Raw genomic sequence first — 19,049 nt, 5'->3', positions numbered from 1 at the left:
GGGGTGTTTTTGAGCACCTTTTGGGATTTGGGGGCAGATACATAGGCATATTCCACTTACAATTTTTTGTAAGGGTGATTTATAAGGCATTCCTGTGTGCTAAATGATCATATCGGGTATAATGTATGTATTAGCTCATTATATTTGCCCAACAGCCACGAGGCTCAGGGAGGTGAAGTCAGTTGCCCAAGGTCACATGCATAGAAGGAACAGAACTGTCTGACTTCAAAGCTGAGATTTTATTTTTACCTCCACCTACCCCTGCCCGCCCCCCCCCCCCCCCCACTGCTGTAAATAAAGGTAGAGAGATTTGCCTTGTGCATGGTCTTTAAGAGAATCCACAAAAGGATGTGCGGGTGGCTCAGTCAGTTGAGTGTCCACCTCTTGATTTCGGTTCAGGTCATGATCCCAGGGTCATGGGATGGAGCCCTGTGTCGGACTCCACACTGAGTGTGGAGCCTGCTTAAGATTCTGTCTCTCTGTCCCTCTGCCCCTCTCCCCTCACTTCCCCCCTCTCTCTCTCAAATTAAAACAAGAGAGGAGGGCGCCTGGGTAGCTCAGTGGGTTAAGCGTCCAACTCTTGGTTTTGGCTCAGGTCATGATCTCACGGTTTGTGTGTTCGAGCCCTAAGTAGGGCTCTGTGCTGACAGCATGGGGCCTGCTTGACATCCTCTTTCTCCCTCTCTCTCTCTGCCCCTCTCCTGCTCTCTGTCTCTCAAAAATAAACTTAAAAAGTTTAAAAAAAAAGAGAGAGAATCTATAAATTTAACAGCATTGGATGGGGTCTCAAAAGGACCTACCCTTAAACTTCAGGCAAAGCTCTCCCATCCATGTATGATTTATTTATTCTCCTGTGTGGCAGGTCTGACTCTCTATGCACAAATTCACTCTCTCAACTTGCTGTATCCCAACCTCATTTTATATTCGGGCTCCTCAGCCCTTCCTGGGGTCCCCTCTGTGCCTCGTGGGTCCTATTGCAGATCTAGTTCTCTGAACAGCACCAAGACATCTGGGTGGGGGTTTCTCCTCTGGTCCTCTGTCATCTGCCCACACATGTTACCTGTGGGCCATCCATGATTTCTGTCCTCAGGGACCCCTCTGGTCCCATGGCTTTCTGCTGCCTGCATCCCTGGGGGGCTGTATGAGATCCCGTCGTCACCTCTCCTCCCTGACTCTGCCTCCGCCATCCCACTGGTCTTGCTGAGAAACAAGGGTACCCTTTGCTCTAGGGACTCTCACCCAGACCCTCTCTTTTGTCCCCTCTTCCTTCTTTCCGGGGAATATTTACTCTGGGAAAAATCCTCTCCCTTCCCTTTAAGACTTTCTGCTTCACTTCTGAATCCACTAAGAGGTTGTTAGGTCTTTGTGAGAACAAAGCCAGAAAGACACGGGGCTCCTTCCTCTCTTCCTCTCTCCCGTCCTTTTCTGAAGGCAAGTGGGCAAAGGAAATACATAGGAAGGAGAAGAACTCCCCCCTCCCCCCCCCCCACCACTTAGGTTATCTCTCCAAATAACCTCCAGCCACACATCAAATCTTTGGGCAACACTTGGTCCTGGGCATTGTGTCCAGTGCTGGCATGCGGTGGTGAATAAGGGGCATGTGGACGATTTGGAGGAAGAGACTGGTTAGAAGCAAAGAAACCTGAATCCATGCATTTTTCTGTGAGGGGCTATGGAAGAAACCATGTGTAAAGCAAACTGTGGGGTGTGCTCAGAGAAATGACAAGGGTGCTGAGTGAGAGCGAGTCGGGCAAGAGGGACCTCCTCGGGACAGAATGGTCAGAAAATTGCCTCCTGTAGAAGATGATGTTTAAGCTAGTATTCATGGGATTGAAAGGAGTCAACATGCAAAGGGAAGGGTGAGCAGAACTTTCCAGGCAGCGGGTTCAGCATGTACAAAGGCTGAGGGCAGGACAAGCTTTGGAAAAGCCAAAGAACTACAGGAATGCCAATGGCGGCAGCAGCACAAGATGAGCCCGGGGTATTACTATGATGCTACTGCGTTTGAATGAAGGTAAGACACAAGGTGCAGTCTCTTTAACCTGCGGATTTAGAACATGGGTGGGGTGAGGGTTTTGTGGTTGAATTATTTTGTGGTTGCATTTTTTTTTAAGATTTAGAATTCCATGTTCTCTATTTACAACAAGAGCCATAAAGACTAAGCTCCAATTGGTTCTAGAATGTTCTCTCATAACATGGACAATGTCGTTTTAGAGCCATGTCATCAGGATGTTCCTGTTCGGATCACATTAATTCAGGAATTTATGGAGAGGTCACAGCTCTGCTCTGAATTGGGCCAGACAGTGTGCTTCACTTCTCGTCTTATTCCCCACAGGCTCTGGTCAGCTTGGGGCAGTTGAGTGAGTGACTCCTGTAACTGTTGAGAGGGGCAACTTTGTAGACTTTGGGCAGTGCTGGCTTGGAGGCTCATCACACAGAGGCTCCCCTCACTCTCTGTCTACCTGTCCCTCTGATGTCTCTCCCACAGGGACTAGCTAGTCTGCTTTGCACTGGGTGTCACGGAAAACTTCTCTGCCCTTGGCTGGAGAGGATCATTTTTGCCTGGTTTACTTTTCTTTCTTGGCTTTGTATAAGCAGCGACGTCTGCCAAGTGGCTGATACCATCTGTAGGGCTTCTCACTGTTATTTAAAGAGCCAGAGTCCTTTTCTGCCACAATCATACCCACTTTCAAAGTCTGGATACCTCCCCAGCTGGCTTCCTGGCAATCATTGTGCAACTTTTCTGGAGTGCTGTGTAAACTTCCAGGCAAGTGAGCCCTAAACACTCACTCCAAATGGGCTTTGTTAAATAGAACTCGAAAGAGCATTGAGTGGTCCAGTTGTACTGAGGGCCTTTACCGGTTTGTGGTCCTGGCTCTCTGTGGAGCCACTTGCTGTCCCATGAATATAGCCCTGTGAGAGCCTGCAGTGAATGCCCTTGGTATAACCTCTGAGTGAGATTCAGACCACGTCCTGATGCCATAGAAGTAGGGACCATATATGTTAGTGTCCAAGCAGGACTCTTAGAAGTGAAAGAAGGCATCGTTAATAGTTATACTTGGACAGCAGGCATGAGCCAGGACTGTCTTGGGCAAACTGGGACATCTGGTTACCCTACATCTAAGTCACCCGAATCCCCATCAGTTGTTCCTAAATGGAACCTCCTGCTTTTGCAGGCGAGTGCCTGGTGCACTAGATATGGAGACAGGAGATGTGGGTTTATGTCCTGTCTTCACCTCGCACTACTTTATAACCTCTGACAAGTCAAGGAACCTCTTACACTCTGCATGAAACTTTTCTTCTAGAGAAAAGTATAGTGGTTCCAAGATGGGAGGCGAACTTAACACTGCCAGTTGCCAACAGATGGGGGAGCGTAAGCAGTGAATAAGTCAGGGGGCCGTTACAAATCAATGGTTGTGTGCTGTGATACAGTGCTTGTAGGGTGCTGGGGAGTGTAGAGGAGAGACCCCTGTGCCAGGCTCAGGAGGAAGGCATTATGGAAGACTCCTCGGAGAGAGAGTGACCTATATATACGCTGAGTGCTGAAGAGTGGATAGGCAGTTTCTAGGGAAAGGGTCAGGCAGGAAGACAGGAAGGGCAAGACACACAGAAAGGGTAGAGTTGAGCAAAAGCCAAGCCACGAAAGAGCATGACACGTCCCATGACCTGCACGTTCAGAATGCACATGGTCTCAAAGGTGACGTTGAGGAAGGTGAAAAAATGCGAGCACACTCACACCCTGAAGGGCTTTGACTGCCTCCCCAGGAAGGTTTGGATTTCATCCTAAGAGCAACGGGGGGTGGGGGGGTGGGGGGAGCTTTGATGTCTGTTCATTGCCATCTTCCCCTGCAGGAAACAGAAACTCCACAGTGGGGAGAGTTGCCATCTTGTTCACCACAGTGCCTGTGCCTCCTTCACAGTGGATGCCTACTAAACTTTTATCAGGAGAATGAGTGGCTTGAAGGGGATTAAACAGGAGGCTGAAAGCAATCTGCCTTTTAGAAACGCCATTTAGAATCGGAGGGGATAATGGATATCATCTGGGGAGGCAGGAAGTGAGAAATCAGGTGGCTGTCCCAGCTACCAAGAGCCAGCCTGGCAGGGGCTCCAGAGGATGGTCACCTTCTACTATGTTTATTTGCTAGTTTGGGGGAGAAGAGCATGTCCTGTTTTATTCTGGAATTTACACAAAGATCTGAGTGGTGATGGAACTCCTCTGCCAAAGTTACTGGACTCCTCAGAAGTGTCACAAACATGATGTTAAACACAAAGGTGGGGTAACTTGCTCTTGAAAAGGAGGCATGATAGACTGGTGCAGCCACTCTGGCAAACAGTGTGGAGGTTCCTCAAAAAATTAAAAATAGAACTACCCTACGACCCAGCAGTAGCACTGCTAGGAATTTACCCACGGGATACAGGAGTGCTGACGCACAGGGGCACTTGTACCTCAATGTTTATAGCAGCACTTTCAACAATAGCCAAATTCTGGAAAGAGCCTAAATATCCATCAACTGATGAATGGATAAAGAAGATGTGGTTTATATACACAATGGAATACTACTTGGCAATGAGAAAGAATGAAATCTGGCCACTTGTAGCAATGTGGATGGGATTGGAGGGTATTATGCTAAGTGAGATAAGTCAGAGAAAGACAGACACCATATGTTTTCACTCTTATGTGGATCTTGAGAAACTTAACAGAAGACCATGGTGGGGGGAGTTACAGAGAGGGAGGGAGGCAAACCATAAGAGACTCTTAAATACAGAGAACTGAGGGTGGACGGGGGGTGGGGGAGAGGGGAAAGTGGGTGATGGGCATGGAGGAGGGCACCTGTTGGGATGAGCACTGGGTGTTGTATGGAAGCCAATTTGATAATAAATTATATTTTTTTTTTAAAAAAAAAGGAGGCATGGGGAAATCTGGGTAGTTCTGTGGGTTGCCTTTTGGAAATCCCAACACAAGGACTGTGGAGTTAGATGGAATGGTGTGCCCTGAGGTGCAGCACCATAGAAAGGAGAAGCATTGAATAAGGATCAATCCTACATTGGGAATATTGGCCACAAAGGAGTAGTAACACAAGGCACCAACTACAAGGAATCATTCCCAAAACATGAAAACTGAGTAATTCAGGTTGAAACAATGCTTTTTTGAGTGTGACAGGAAGGACCAGACTGCACCAAGAGTGAAATGGTATCACAATTCCTGGTGTTCCCAGAGGGAATGTTCTTCCATTATTTTATACCTGGGCCAAAGGCTTAGTAAAGAGAGTAGCCTGTCCTGGAGGCACTGGACTGTGCAAAAGGGTGTTTTCCATTTCCCACTGAGATCTTTAAACTTAGTATTTTCTAAATGGCTTTGTTGGGGTCTTGTCTGAGGGATGAATGTAAAACCTTGTTCATTTATTCAGATTGGCAAATTAGAGGCAGGGCTCATCTGAATCACTGCAAGAAGCTGAATTGCCTAATTGTCTAAAAATAATTACACACAAGGTATTTGTTTGTTAATGTTTTAGGTATTTATTGAGCACCTACTAAGTTATAGCCCAGTTCCGGGAGCTGGAAAGAGGAGTAAACAAAACGGATGTAGCATCTCTGCTCAGGAAGCTCAAAGTCTATCATGAAAGATAAACAGTAATCAAATGATCATTCAAGTCAATATGTAATTAAAAACTAATTAGGGCTATGAGGGAACAGTTTGGGGGGGGCTAGGCCGTCATCTAGCAGAAAAACCTAATGGAGTTTAGGGCTGGGGACAGTGTGCAGGGAAGGCAACGATACGATGCTTGAGCTGGCACACAGTGAATCCAGGTAATGGGTAGTCAAGGATGAACTGCCTGCTCCCGCCATGTCTGTTTCTGTGAGTAGATGAGACATGGTTGGAGGCAGTGGTTTGGAGGCAAAGCAGTTACAAAACGCTTAAAACATATTATCTTTAGTGAATTCAATATGCATCCCTTTATAGTGTTACTTTTCTTTGCTCAAGTTGCATTATCAATTCCAAATTACTGACACTGAATTAATGGTCTTTTACTCATTAATTCATCCACTTTATATCGAACTCCTGATTACCTACCATCAACCGGAGGACCAGATGCTCAGGACTTGCAGGGATGAATAAAACATTCCTAATGTCCTAATTGGGAAGCTGTCACGTACACCAGTGTTTCCTGAGACTTCAATCAGTTGTGCAGCCCCCAACACTATTTCCCTTGAAGTAACAATAAAAATAATTATAATAAAAAAGAAATGCTGTGTAACTACCTTCCTAATTAGCTCTGCTGCCTACAGAAGATTTTGAGTTCAGGGCGTGATCTCCCTCTGTTCAAAATGGAAATCAAATAGGTAGGTGGATAGATCAGTTGATCAATCGATCGATTGATCTATGGGAGAGATGTTAAAGACCAATGCATTCCAAACTGAGACTGTCTCCTTTTTACCATCAGGTGTGGAGGGTGATTCTTCTGATGCAATAGCTGATACCCTCCAGAATAATTGAAACTTCAGCTGCCCCATTCCTAATATCACACCATCCATAAAGAAATATTTAAAAGTAAATTATGGTAGGACTTGAAAGAGAGGTGGTCGAGTAGATCAGTGTTTTTCCAGACTGGAGGGTTTGTATAAGAGGGAAGTGATCAGCAAGGGTAGAGAGCCAGCTGAAGGCATATTCAGATTTTGGTTGTATTGGGGAGGAATGGGTTATGGCGGTGGCAGTGGTGGGGAGATGGGAAGAAGCATGGAGAGGTGAATCCCTCTGTTGGTGGTTTTTAGCAGGCAAGTTGACATAGTCCAAAGGAAAACTAATATTCTTTCAAATTTGATGCTATACTCCTCTGTGTTGGAATAAATGAAGTGTAGCTCTCTCCTCTACACCCCAAAGGCTGCATGATTAACATATTTATTAGGACTTTTTGGATATAAGCAATAGAAAACAACTCTGGCTAATGTAATGGCATTTATTGGAAGTTTATATGCAACCTGGCAGAGTGGAGACAAAGCTAAAGAATGGACTTTGGGAAGGGCAAAAAGTATAGAAGCTTTGAGGATCCATGAAGCAGGAACTCATAGACACTCATGTATGTCCAACTAGGCTACCATCAGGGTGGAACTTCTCCAGTTGTCTTCTGCCCTGGTATTCAAATGGCCAGAAGCGAGCTCTTGAGTGGCCAACCTCCAGGCCAGGTATCTTGATCAACACTGGTACAGGGCTTCTCATCCCTCGGTAAGACAGTACATTCTCAATGGAAAACGTAAGTTAGTGTTTCTCAGTAGGCACTATCAACTGAAGTCCACCTTCACTGGCCAGCAAACTTTGGCCAGGCCAACAGCCAATCTAGTTCCTTCTGCCTAGATTCCTCTTTACATCTGGGCAGGAGGGATCCCTGCTCGGGGCCCGTGCTGTAGAAGGCCCTATTTGTTGGAACCACCAAAATAAAGACTTTCTTTACTTTGTTTTGGTTTTGTAAGGAAGCATTTTGAATGTTTGCTACCCACTTGAGCAAATGGGCATAATGGGCAAGAGCTGGGAAAGCTGATGGGGCCCCCAGAGGGTGTGGGACTAGGAGTGCAGGCGTGTGGGGGATAAGGAGGCAAGCAAAGGTCTAGCCTGGGAAATTGGAGAAAGCCCACTCTTGTGTAGGGTTACCCGCCCTGAATCACCGGGATCTGCTTCCCCAGCTGACTGGGCTTCTCCCTCCCTCTCCTCCTGCTCGGATGGTGTATTTGGAAAGCGTATGCAACTCTCTGGAGATCCTCAGGCAGTAGAAGGGGACCTGCAAACCTGGCTCCCTGGGTAGCTTGTCCAGGTCCGTCTGTATCCCAGGTGTGGGCAGGTGCGGTCACCCCCAGGAGTCCTGGCCCCTGGCCCCTGGCCCGGCTTCCACCCTGCCCTGCTTACCACCACTCAGGCTCACCAGTGGCCAGTGAGGAGACAGGTCAAGAAGGTGGTTCCTGGGGAACAGGCTGTGGGGGGGCACAGGGTGGGAACGAGGGGTCCGGGCCTTGGGTGGATCTTGATTGTAACGTGTGTGGGGCTCCATTTGTTTTCTTAAATGTGATGGAGAGCCCTACTCTGACAACACTCGCTCTGGGTGGAATCCCATGCAGTGTTGTAAAGCATGTTGCAAAATTCTCAGGAGGGGCAGCCATTCAGTGTTACCCTCAGTTTTGATAGCATGATAAAGCTTATGAAGACACACGATTGGCAAAGGGACAGAGGGCTTGGGAGAAAGCGAGCAGGGGTGAGTGTTTGCTGGCATGGTCTTGGCAGGCCCTGAAGCCTCAGAACAGAAGGCACGAGGCTTTTACATTAACACACACACACACACACACACACACACACACACACACACACGTGATAAGAACAGGAAGAGTGAACAGCGATTTCGGTAAAAGAGGATTGCTCGCCTTTGAAAGTAAAAACACGATTTGAATCTTTTGTTTTTCTTTTCCTATCTGTCTAAGCACATGTAAGCTACTGTTATTCTAAAATCCTGGGCCAAATCTGAAATGCATTAAAAAAGAAAAGCCCCCAAAGGAAAACTACTCCAAATAGCGCATAAAAGCTGTTGTCTGATCTCCCAATTACTTGGGCAGGCTCCAGCCGGAGACCTAATCCACACCGCTCTAAACTTGTTTGAGAATCAATACTTAAGAGGTGGGCTTGGCATTTTCCTGGCGGTCTCCAGCTCTGCTTCAGATGCACCAGTGACTTACCTCAAAGTAGGAAGAGACATCGAATCGGCTCATTACGCTTTCTGGGGGAGGTTGGGGTCTTCTGCTCGGTGGTAATAGGATTTGCTTTACTTTTCCAGGCAGGGGAACGAGCTGTTAATTTCATGGTTAGAACATGTTTTTGGTCCCGTAACCATTCAAAAAAACCCTCCGTTGTGTAAGGACCCCGAGGTGTGGTCCAGGGCATTCAAGTTCACCCCTCCGCTGCCCCCAGAGTAGGAAGTGAGCAGGGCTGCAAGGCTCTGGGTCAACAACAGCAGTAGGTAGAATTGCCTCCTACAACCTCCTTACTAGTCTGTATGTCACAGGAGGGTAGACACCAGACCAGATTCTGACACGTGCACAAAAATGTTTCAGCAATGAGGCACAGAGGTGGCTGAGACCCTGTGCCCTTATATAAGCTAAGTGGAGCCCTTACTTTCTGTCCTTGTGGCTTCCAACCAGAAGCCTGGATCCGTTTTGCTCCTGAGTGGAAGCAACAATTATTTTGACTCTGACTCAGCTCTGAAACACCTTCCCTGACTATCCTTGGGTAGCTCCCTCTCCCCCCAACCCCAGTTACTGGGTGACTGCCACACTATCCAGTTTTATTTTTTCTGTATCACAGATCACTTTCTAGGATTATGTATTTGCTCACTTTTTTCGCTGCCTCTCCCTCCATGTCCCCCACCGCTCCCTTCAAAACGTAGAATGTAAGACCCGTGAATGCAGACTTGGTTTGCCCAGAGCCTTGCCCACAGTGCTCGCTGTGTGAATGAAAGCTGTCTTCTTTTGCTGATTCTTCTGTCTTGGTGGAGTGTGACACTTTCCCCCATTCCTTAGGAAAAGAGGTAAGAGCTGTTTCAGCCGCCCCAGGGAGGAGACTAAAGCTGGAAAGTAATTTCATGACATTTCCTGCAATTGGAAGAGTAGACTTGTAGCTTTCCTGCCAGCCCCTCCCCCATCAGTGAAGTCATCTGACCGCGTGTGTGTCGCCTGCTAGACTGTGAGCTCCTCCGGAGTAAGGAGGAGGCTCATTTACCTTTGTACTTGCGGGCCTGACCTAGTACCCAGTTCTTGGGGGCCCGGGGGCTCTGTAGACATTTGTGAAATAAAGCTGCTCCAGGACCCCCTGCTCCTGGCTTCTGGGCTTGTCCCATTGTGTTTCCAGGACTTTCCCATTGACAGGAGTCTAGCTCAAGCTTGCTAAGGCGTAGAGAAGTGGGGAGGGATGAGTTGGTTCAAAACCCCGAGAGTTCTGGAGCAAACCCAAGGGACCGGGAGCTCTAACAGTGTCACCTGGACTTGGTTTTGCCTCATTTTGGTCTGTGTCTCATCTGTCCCCTCTTCCTCACAGCCAACAGTCCCGACAGAAAGAGGTGTTTTCATTCTCTAGTGTCTCAGGGAGATTGTCTGAGATGGGTCTAACTCGTTACACACTTGTTCCTGGAATGTTCTGCTTAGCCAAGCCTGGATCCCATGCCCACTCCTAGAGCTGGGGTGTGGGTGGAGCCCACCGTACTCTCTGGCAAGGAAGGGAAGGTGGTACTCTGAAAGAAAAACTGAGGGGCACCGGGGTAGCTCAGTCGGCTGAGCGTCCGACTTTGGCTCAGGTCGTGATCTTGTGGTTAGTGAGTTTAAGCCCCACATCAGGCTGTCAACATGGAGCCCGTTTCGGATCCTCTGTCCTCCTCTCTGTCCGCCCCTCCCGCACTTGTGCCCTCTCTCTCAAAAATAAAATAAAGCATTAGAAAAAAAAAAAAAGCAAGGTGCAATTTCTAAACACGCGAATGCAGGAAACGAGAAAACCTCAGACGGCTTCTAGTCTGCCAGCCTCCTTCCATACCGAACTCTGCATTGGAGACAAAGATGTCCCCCCTCTTGTCTGATAAATTAATCTACACGACGAGCTTTTGGAAGAAGCAACCCCTTCATTTATGAGTACATTTCAATTTTGCCATTGCTTCCTACAGAGAGCGTTTTCACCTACATTATTAACCTACGGTTCTCAAGCATCAATCAGTAAATGTACCAGGTGAGTTCTCTCAAATCAGCTGGGGCACTTTTTAAAATACAGAATCTCAAACTGCACCCTGGAAGATTTTACTTAAGTCTGTAGTAGGACCAGGGATGTGCATTTAAAAAAAAAAAAAATCTAAGATGCAGCCAGGTTAGGAAACCACTGGCTTAATCCCTCGAATTTTTGTGGCTGAGTAGGGTAGAAGGTGGGTGTCATGGCTGGTTGATGGGAGAGAAATTTGGGAGTTTCAAGGCCTTCCACAGCCCTCCCAATCCTGCGACAAACGCAGCTGCCTTTTGCCCGCCATGGAGAACAAGTCTTGCTTGGACCCTCTTCCTCCAGGTTTCACGTCTGACCCGACGTGGGGAAGGGAGAAACTGCCAGTTCTTACCCAAGGTCTTCAGCTAATTGTCCACTAATGGTTTTCGTTATTGACCCAGGAGCTGATTTGGGTCAATAGGACGGGATGGAACGTAGCGAGTAGATCTGTGGCTGCATCATATCATGTGTCTTCAGAGCTCAGTGTGGGGAGGGACCGCTTGTCGCTCAGGCATGTCAAGTGGAATAATTGCACACAAGGTGGGTAGCAGGGCTCCACGGGGACGAGGGCTCCTTGTGGCATGATGCCTTCCGAAGGCACCACCGTGATCCTGGCACAGGGCAGTGGGAGCTCTTTGAAGCTGGATTTCATGCACGGTGCCCGGGGACTCTGAAAGCTTTTATTCAAGCTATAAAAGGAAGACCTGTTTACTTCCAAACCGATGTAATTACAAATATCTAGTCATCTCTACTGTACAAATAAAGCCAAATGATAGTGATCTGTTATTTGGGGCCGCGTCTGCATTACCTGGAAGATTTAGCGGGCTTTCAGAGCGGCTACAGACCTAATTGCAGGCAGGGGAAATGCTGAAAGCCTCATGTTTTCAGCCTAGCATATTTCATTTTTTTTAATCTCTCATTTTTATTTCTGAAGCATGTTCCTTGGATTTCGTGAAGGGCAGGGGTCATTGAGGAAGGAAGTGAGCCTTTTCAGGGTTTGCTCCTACTGGCTATTTAATCCTTATCGATCGATCGCAAGCCAAGGCCATCCTGAGAGGGGCTACCCTTCCCCATAGAAGTTTCCATCTCCTCTTGCTCTTTGTGTTTAAGAAGGGAGGGAGGGAGGGAGAAAGGAAGAGAGGTGGAGAATGCCAGAGAAGGGACTGAATTATTTTTTTATGTGTTTATTTTGAAACCTGAACAAAAATTGTACCTGTTAAGACAAATATAGGATTTCACTCATATGTGGAATTTAAGAAACAAAACAGACGAACAAAGGGGAAGGGAAAAGAAAATAAGATAAAAACAGAGAGGGAAGCAAACCATAAGAGACTCTTAAATACAGAGAACAAACTGAAGGTTGCTGGAGGGGGTGGGTGGGGGGACGGGCTAAATGGGTGATGGGCATTAAGGAGGACACTTGTTGGGATGAGCACTGGGTGTTCTATGTAAGTGACGAATCACTAAATTCTACTCCTGAAGCCATTACTATGCTATATGTTAACCAACTTGGATAAATTAAAAAAAAAAAAAAAGCAGAAGAAGAAGAAGCAGCACACACACACCCACACAAACCCTATAATTTGTTGTAGAAATAGCCTCATATTTGTCAGGAATTTTTACAAATCCACCAATTTATGTAGAGGGGAAGAACATTTGAGCATCCCCTAACGAGAAAGCATTAGGAATTCAGTAATGGCAAGGTAATGGTCTTTTATTTACAAGGATGATTTGAAGGCAGACCAGCAGTGCAAAGCTAGTAGGGTAAGACGTTAGGATTTAACAGTGAGGATGGAAATGATGCCTCCTTCCCTGTAACTACTTCCTGTCCTGCTGTAACAACATCATTTCTATAGCTCTTCCGTGACTATTATTAACACTAGGAATAGTGTTTGATGTTAAGAGTCTTAATTTGGAGCTCACGATATGTATGTGCTCGTTCGGAAGCTCCTCCTTCTGTACATGCCTCGCCTGCTTGCAATGTTGTGGGATTATGCCGATCACGTTAGGGCGTTTGGCCGACAGCGTTGATGCGTTACCGAACTGTGTCAGATTCGCCTAAACCATAAAACCAGCCACGGCCCGTACCTTATCTGAATGTTACCGATCCTCAGAGGGAGGTATCATCATTCCGTTACTCAGCGGAGGGAAATGGGAGAACAGAGAGGGGAAGTAATGTGCCCAGGATCTCACTGCCAGTAAGAGGTTGGGTTAGGATTCCAACTTGAGTCCCGGTACTTGCAGCCTGCGGGAAATCTGTTTTTCTGCACTGATCCTCATAGGTACGAAGCCCACCCCTGGTAGCACTTCGGGATTTCTCTTAATTCCCAAGGCCACACTGAAGCCTACGTGTACAATCGTATAATAGAGAAGAGGTCTAGCACAGGGCAGTCGTAGGAAAAGGACTCGGGACGTAGCATTTAACCACAGAGTCACTCTTAAGTGCATTGAGAGGATCTCAGATGAAGCCAGAGGGGGATTCACGGTCTGTTTTTGAAACTAGTAGGTCACGATCCCTTGGTGTCTACGCTCCAGTTGTTATACATTGAGTCTGGGCGGGGGTGGGGGGGGGGAGGGGAGGTAGGGGGTGGTTATTTGGCTGGAGGAGCAGGGAGAAGTTCTGGGGTGAGGCACAATGGCATGCCTTCTGTGCCTTGCTTCATCCTGTGGCTTCCAACAGGGCAAAGGGGTGCCCTAGTCAGGAGCTAATGGAGCTCTTTCTGTGAAGGATTTCGTAAGAGTTTACAAACATGCAGTGGGGTCCATATGACAGGATATTGCCCAGCACGTCAAGCAGGGTCCCCCTCCTCCCTCTGCAAGGAACTCGGCATCCCACTGGTATTGCAAAGACTGGCGGCTCTGGGAACATGGGAACAGCATCCTTGCAGGGATGCTGGTCCCTGCTGAGCGGCTCCTTTCCATGTCTTCTGGGGAGGACTAGGGAGGACGGGAACAACCCTCTGTGTTGCTGGGGATTTCGTGGCCCACCAGCTCTGGGGGCATGGCGAGACCTCTCTGACACTGTGAGCCTCTGTTTACACATATAAAAGTGGGCTTTAGGGTTCTTATGAGGATTGGATGCAGGAAAATGAGTGTGAGACATTTTATAATAATAATTACGGAAGCCCTGATTTCTTCCCACTCATGAGAGGCAGCCCAGAAAAAGCATGCATGCCTGAGTCAGACAGACTGAGGTTTGAGTCCCGGCTCCACTGCCTGTTAGCTGTGTGCCCCATGGTAAATGGCTCAACCCGGACTTCTGTTTTCCTCCCCTGCAAACTGGAACAAGGACTCCTCCCCCTGACCCCCCCCCCCCCCGCCCCCGCCCCAGGACATGTAAGGATGAAATGAGACAAAGCATCAAGTGCCCGGCACCTGGTTGATCCCCATCAGCCACTAATGCAGAGACCCACTTGGAGTACTGAATTGACTCCTGCTAGGCAAAAGTCACAGGTTCTAGAAGCCGTTTTCCCACTGGGCAGAAGGCACTGACAGGAGCCTTTCCTAATCCGGGCTGGTCCCGAATGCACAATAGTTACTGTTGTTCTCCAGGCCAGGGCAGGAGGGGTTAAACAGAGGGTGAAGGGCAGTGGGTTGACCATGGGGGAGGAGAAAGGAGACTCCCACCCAAGGGGTCTGTGATTGTCTCTGCAAAGGAAGGCGGCAAGACCCACATTTTGGGGTGTGGGGTTGGGGGAGGACCTTGAGAGACAGAGGGAGGGAGAGGGAGATTGGGTGTCAATATTTATAGTGCTTTCTGAAATCTGAGAACCCAGGACAGCACCAAAGACATCACAAACACCAGAAGACAGGAGTGATTAACCCTGTACAGATCAGTAGAGCTGAGGAGCCAAGCAGTGGCCACAAATGAGTGCACCAGGACTGATGTGTATGGTGGGCCTTGTGGACTTGGGGACTAGAGGCATTCAAATTATTTTCCGTTTCATCTGATTTATTTTTTTATTTCATTTCATTTCATTTCATTATATCTCAGCATCTTCTCTTAATCTGTTTCATCTATCTATCTATCTATCATCTATCTATCTATCTATCTATCTTTCCTCCCTCCCTCCCTCCCTGCCTCTTCCTTCCTTCCTTCCTTCCTTCCTTCCTTCCTTTCTCTCTCTTCCTTCTTTCTTTCTTTCTTTCTTTCTTTCTTTCTTTCTTTCTTTCTTCCTCTCTCTTCTTTCCTTTCCTTTCCTTTCCCTTTCCCTTCCCCTTCCCTTCCCCTTCCCTTCCCTTCCCTTCCCTTCCCTTCCCTTCCCTTCCCTTCCCTCTCCTTTCCTCTCCTTTCCTCTCCTTTCCTCTCCTTTCCTCTCCTTTCCTTTCCTTTCCTTTCCTAAAACAGAATGCACTTCTGCTGGCCCAATTCAGGCTTCAGGCCACTATCGTACCTCCAGTGACCTCACCCCTCACGTGTGTGAGAGGGACCCAGGACAATAGTACAATGAAGAGCCACATGCACAGTCTCACTATTTAGAAGTTCTCCGTCACGCTAATGAACTATTCAGTGTGGTCCGTTTCGGCCTCCTCCCTTGGGCATACAGCTACATACTGACCTGGAGAGCCAAGTTCCAATGTAGGATTTTGGAATCCTCTGAAGTCTGCATTGGCTGGTGGATAAGCAGGGTATGCTGGCTTCTGGGCCCCGGCCCCCCAGCCCCCCAGCCCCCTCTCTGTTCTCCATAAGAAGCCTCCACAGCTGCAGTGATGTGACCGATATCCTAAGCTGCAGTGATGTGACCATCTCCTGGGGATGAACCTTCGAAGAGTTTTCCCTGGCCTTGGCAGGAGGCTCAGGGTCATCTGGTGATGTTCCAGCTGGGGGCCATGGGCTAGGGTGGGCGTATCCCCCCAGCCCTGTGGACACCTGGCCTTCTGGGGAGGGAGGGCTCAGTGGGGTGAGGACCAGAGCAGGGCCCCCTACAGTGTCCAGCCCGGAATGGGGCTCCTTTCTCCCAGGTCTAAGGGCAGAACTTGGGGCTTTTAGGCATGAATGGCACATCTGAAAGAACCCCAGGGGCATCTCATAGCACTGGACCGAGACGTGGGACTCGAGCTCCAGGCCAGCATCTGGTGTGCACTTTCTCCGTGTCTTTAGACAGATTGCTTTCCTGTCGAGTCTCGATTTTCTCATTGATGAAATGAAGGTGTCGAATTAGATGATCTGTGCTATGCTTTTTCTGAAAAGAAACACATTTGCTTTCTTTTGCATCAACCGTGATACATTTGGTTCTGTGCAAAAGTTAGGAGACGAAGTAATTTTAAATCTGCCATTTTTTATTTCTCACTTGAGGACAGTTTCCTCGTGTTTTGGGTCACTAAGTGGCGGGGCGGGGGGAGAAGCCGGGGGGGGAGGGGGATGCCAAGGATGAAATATTGGACACATATTGCTAATTACCTGTGCTAAGCGGTTGTGCGATGGGGGAGTTTGCATACAAATCCTTTCTCTGTTCAGTCTAACACTTAACCATGTGAATAACAAAAATCCTCAGCCGCCATCAGAGTTCATTTAAATGTTAATTTTAATTTTTATTTACCACTTGGTGTCCCAGCTGAAATATACGTATGTTAAAGCAACTGGAACCCAGGTTCTTTCCGTGGCAGCTGGTGGAACTCACTCTTGGGCTAATGGTTGTTTCCTGTGATTTATTTCTCCGGTGTATCACCTTTGTTGCCAGAGAGGAGGAAATGAATTTCTTTCAAAGTAGTATTAATCTGCCTTTGCACACATCAAGGTACAGAAAATAAAACACGAGCAGCACTCGTTGAGAATTTTGAAGCAGCACAGATAAGGGTTGGGAATTGAACGTGAAGATAATAGAGGGAATTTTGTGCTTAAAAAAAAAAAAAACACTGATTTGGGTAAACCTTTAAAAACAAACAAACAAAGCCCTAAAGCTTTTGGGCATAGACAAGCTCAAAACAAAAACAACAAGTTTCTTCCCAAATGTTGATTTTGCCCCAGAGAGCAATCCCGTCGGAAAGTAACCTACCCAAGACAGGTCTACACCAGAGAGTCTCGGCCTTGTATGATTGGCATTTGGGCGGACTAGTTCTTGGTTGAGGGGCTGTCCTGGCCATTGTAGAACGTGTAGCGGTGTCCAGGGTCCTTGGCCTCCGCTCGCAAGACATCAGCGGAGTGTCCTGTAATGGGCTGAATTGTGCCCACCCAAATCCATATGTTAAAATCCTAACCCCTAGTGTCTCAGACTGTGACCTTATTTAGAAATAGGTTCATGGCAGATGGGATTAGTTAAGACGAGGTCATTAGAGTGGGCCCCAATCCAATACAACTGGTGGCCTTATAAAAAGAGATTTGGACACCAGCCAGCTCACGGGGAGAATGCCACGAAATGAAGGCAGCGGTTGGGGTGATGCATCCAGTGAAGAAACACCGAAGATTACCAGCAGAGCACCTGAAGCTAGGAGACAGGTGTGGAACAGATTCTCCCTCACAGCCCTCAGAAGGAATCACCTCTGCCGGCACCTTGATTTTGAACTTCCAGCCCCGGAACGTGAAACAATACATCTCTGTGGCGTAAGCTCCCCAGCTCACGGTGCCCCGCTACAGCAGGCCTAACAAACGGATTACACACTCCCTCGCTTGTGACCAGCTCAAAATGTGTCCAGACATTTCCAAATGTCCCCTGGGGGCAAACTGCCCTCGCCTGAGAACCCCCGGGGTGAGTATTGGCCGTGGCTGTTTTCGTCCAGCCACAGCACAGTTGAGTAGTTGTGGCAGGGACTGTATGGCCCCCCAGACTCCAAATATTTGCTATCTGGCCCTTTACAGAAGAAGTTGCTGACCCTGCCCCCAATCGTAGCTGTCCTCTGGCATCCCAGAGAGTTCACTGTGGGATCTGGAGGCACGCTGGCCTCCGTCCGGGGCTGCAGAATTGGTCTGTGAGCCGTAGAGGACGCAACCGATGGGAGGTGAGTGAGGATACTGCCGTACGGAGGAGGTGAGCAGCCCGCCCTGGACGTGGCTGGCTGGCAGTGCACCTTGGGATCAGAGTCCGTCCAGGTGTGCTGACTTCTCAGCCCCTGCTTTATTTCCTGCCCCTCACACTGCTCTTCAGCTCCCTTGCCCCGGATGGGCATCTTTTGTTAGACTGGTTGCTTCCTTGTACCGATTTGTACAGTTTGTGATTGTTGGAAAGGTTCTGTTTCCCCAGGTACAGGCTCTGTGTTACTTTAGGCCATCCTCACGTGGACTTTTCTGTGAACTTTTATACTCCCAGTTGTTCTGCCAGCTTGCTACTGTGACCACCTATGGTGTGCCCAAATGCTGACAGTGGGAGCCTCCTTCCTAAAAGCGCCTTCTGCAAGAAATGGCTATAAATGCTGTTCCAGTTGTGCGTCATGAGAGAGGTTTTATAGAGACCGGTAGCTTTGGGTAGGGAAGAAGTCACCTTTGGGACAGATACTGCTTAACATCATCAGACAGCCTCAATTCTTGTCTCTCTCTGGTCCTTACCCGCCCCCTCCCCCGCCCCCCTTGTCCCCCCTGGTTACAGCAATAGCTATTTAAGACTGTCCATCATTCCCCTGGGCTCGGTTTGCTTTTAGAACCTAGAAGGTCAACCTGGTACTGTTTCCTTCAGGCTCTGAAGGAACACTGAAAGTTTGGGGGGAAAAAAACTCAGAAAATATGATAGAGGCAATTGTTTGGGGATGAATTGTGTCTTCCCCCCCAAAAAGATACGTTGAAGTCCTAAACTTCGGTACCTGCAGAAATACAGACTTTGTGGACGTCCTCATTGCTCAGATAAAGTCGTTAGTCTGTATACCTGATGCAGTATGACTGTATCCTTGTAAGAAAAGGACAAGATGTGCAGACTCACAGAGGGAAGGCCGTGGGAAGATGGAAGCAAAGACTGGACTGATGTATTTCCAGGCCCAGGAACATCAAGGGCGGCTGTCGTCAGTAGCTAGCTTGCTCTTAGACATGGGACAGAGTCTCCCTCCGAGTCCCCTGGAAGGAACCAGCCCTGTGGACACTTTGGTTTTGAACCTTTAGCCTCCAGAACCGTGAGAGAATAGATTTCTGTTGTTTTAAGCCACCCAGTTGCAGTATTCTGTTATGGCAAGCCCTAAAAAAAAATGAATATGACAATTATCATAGAAAATGTGTATTTTTGCATTTTACAGGTTGACGTGGTTTAGTGATGGAGTGGCTTTGAGGTCAGGAGACTTGGCTGGCACTTATTAGCTCTTACACACTCTTGTGGCTCCCTACAGATTTTCTAACTAGCAGTTAACACAATTCGTAGTT

The sequence above is a fragment of the Prionailurus viverrinus genome, chromosome C1 (assembly GCF_022837055.1).
Source record: "Prionailurus viverrinus isolate Anna chromosome C1, UM_Priviv_1.0, whole genome shotgun sequence".
NCBI lineage: Eukaryota > Metazoa > Chordata > Mammalia > Carnivora > Felidae > Prionailurus > Prionailurus viverrinus.
The sequence above is the reverse complement of the archived record's forward strand: the minus strand, read 5'-3'. Positions refer to the sequence as shown.